Source organism: Chinchilla lanigera, unplaced genomic scaffold (genome assembly GCF_000276665.1).
Source record: "Chinchilla lanigera isolate Chin_1 unplaced genomic scaffold, ChiLan1.0 scaffold00021, whole genome shotgun sequence".
NCBI lineage: Eukaryota > Metazoa > Chordata > Mammalia > Rodentia > Chinchillidae > Chinchilla > Chinchilla lanigera.
The window spans coordinates 23,251,471-23,254,200 of record NW_004955422.1 but is presented as its reverse complement, the minus strand read 5'-3'; positions in this window follow the sequence as shown (position 1 = coordinate 23,254,200).

Here is a 2,730-nt window from a genome sequence, read left to right as displayed (position 1 = left end):
ACAGAGAAAGCCTGGCTGAAGCATGGTAAAGACATTTTGGATCTATCTGGGATCTTTTTAGATCTGATTCATTCTCCATGCAGGAATTATATGTTACTTCTATATTTCCATTTTTCCATACATAAATCTGAACTTAAAGTAAACAATAAACATTCTGAAAGGCCAGCTGGAAAAGTGTGAAAAGAGAACTACAGTGTAAATGTGTGTCTGACTAGATAAATCTTCCTCCTAAGACTTTCCCCACAGAACTCTCCTAGGTTGGGGCTGGGAGAGTGGGAATAGGACAGTAGGACATGAGGGGATAGGAAGGAAGGCAGGAAAAGAACAGAGAAGGGAATTTTGTTTCTGGCTCAGTAGTTCACGTTTCTGAATTTATCCTGTACAGTAACTTATTAACAGGATTCTTTGGGTCTCAATTCTAGCAATAAAACATCTGTTTAAAAAATTAGAATCATGTGAGTAAAAAGCATACTTATTTACCTTATATTATTAGATTGCAAATATACAAATTAGCAGAATACAGAGTATGCTATTAGCTTTATAGATAAAGTCCAGACAAAAGACTAGAAGAATATACACCAAAATATAAACAGGATGGACCATAGTTTTATTCTGATTAATGGTATTTTCTAAATTTGAGAGGTAATACACAGTATCTTTTGAGGAAAAATGCTATTTTAAAGAAATAATTATACTATACTGCAAACTTCTTGGAAAACATCATTGGGATAGGATAAAATCAAAGCACAACATCGGGTTGAAACAGGTACTATAATTTAATTCTTAGAAGACTCAAGAAACTGGAGAATTAAGGATGTAATTTAACTCCTAAAACAGAAGACTCAGGGAAGTGGAGAAAGGATAAAATCTCCAGAACTCTTTCCACTTAGGCAGAGCCAGTTTTTACAAGGTATAAAAATAACTATCAAGGCTGACTTTGCAAAGGCAGGAATCTCAATGAAGAACAGATTTCCAGGAGCAGCTAAATCTGTGCGGCCTTTCAGCACACAGGAATTTGCCATGGAATCCTGCAGTAGATGCACCTGCACCATTACAGTACTTTCGAGCATACAGGAAGTACTCAAAACTTCCTGACGGAAGGACCCCCTGAGTTCATGAGTATAGGGGAAGGCAATTTTCCTTTTGAAGGGTAGAATCCCACAAATTACAAGATACATGGGTGCCTGCAGAACAAATGGTACTGCTGGAACTACAATAAAAATGACCCTTAAAGATTCCAAAAAAAAGTATGACTTTTTTTCCCTCAAGTAATTATTCATGAGTCTTATGTGTCCACCAATACTGGTTAACTCTCCGTGCTACACAAACGTCGTAGCACCCAGGCAGGGAAGTCTTATTCAGCCCTACACGGAAAGATCAAAGAGAGGAAGTGTTTTGTAGCAGCAGATCAGGTTAGATTTTGGCCTCCTGTTAGAAACCGCTACTGAAAAAATTATTGGTTGAAATCCTAAGTATCACTCAAGAGGAGAAACGTTAGGTTTCAAACCATGACAAAAAGCAATCTGAATAAACCCACACACAAACCTTCTCTGGGACAAAATGCCCCAAACTCGAACAACAAGGTTCACAGTTTTTTGGGAGGATTCAGTCCATAGTTGCCTGGGTCTGAAGCTGCAGGAGGATGGCACAGGTGCTCCACCTAGAAAAAGCTGCCCCTCCCATGGCGGCCTAGAAGCAGCGTGTGAGCCTGGGAGGAGCTATACTCTGAGCAGGCGCCCTAGGGACACGTCACCTCCAATCAGTGCCGCCGCCTCAGCACATTCAGTTACACAACTCCTCAGTGGATGAACCCACTGCTAAGTACACCGCCCCCGTGATCCAATCACCTTCCAATACATTGAAGGTCATTTCAGATCTATAACAAAAGGTGTTTGGAAAACTGGACATACACATGCAAAAAAAGGAAAAACTAGACAGCTATCTTACATCACTTACAAAACTCAACTCAAAATGGATTAGACTCGAGTGTAAGACAGGAAACTTAGACTCCTAACAGATAATAGATAGACAAAGCTCCCTGACTTTGGTCTTGGTGATGAATTCTTGGATATCACACCTACAGCACACACAACAAAAGCAAAAATAAACAAGTAGGCCACTGTCAAACTAAAAAGCTTCAGTACAACAAAATGAAAAGGCATCCAATGAAATGGGAGAAAACACTTATAAACTATTAAGTGGTTAATATGAAAAATACTCCAGGGACACATATAGCTCAATAGCAAAGAAACGAAATAATCCGATTATCAAAGGATCTAATAAATAGGCATTTTTTCTAAATCAGGTATAAGACTGGCCAAGAGGTACACGAAAAGGTGTTCAACCACCACTAATCATGAAGGAAATGCAAATCAACCAACTTTTAAATGGCTTTTATAAAACTGGCTCCCCAGCAATGCCCCTCTAATAAATAGCCAGCGTTTAAAATTAGAACCACTCACTAAAAACCTAGGTCTTCAACTTCTCTGAGAAACCGGACTGGCTCGCCCTGAGCAGCGGAGAGGGCGCTCCAGCCCCAGGCGTAGGGTTCTGGCAGCCCAGCCCTGGAGGGAGCCGAACGTGCGACCCTGCACCCCCAGGCTTCGGCATAACGCACCCCGCGCTACCTGAGCGAAGGAGAAATGAATCCGGAGGGGCCGTGCGGAGTGCACAGCTGCGGGCTGCGGGTCCCGCGCCCGTCTCCGCGCCGCGCCCTCGGGCTCCGGGGAC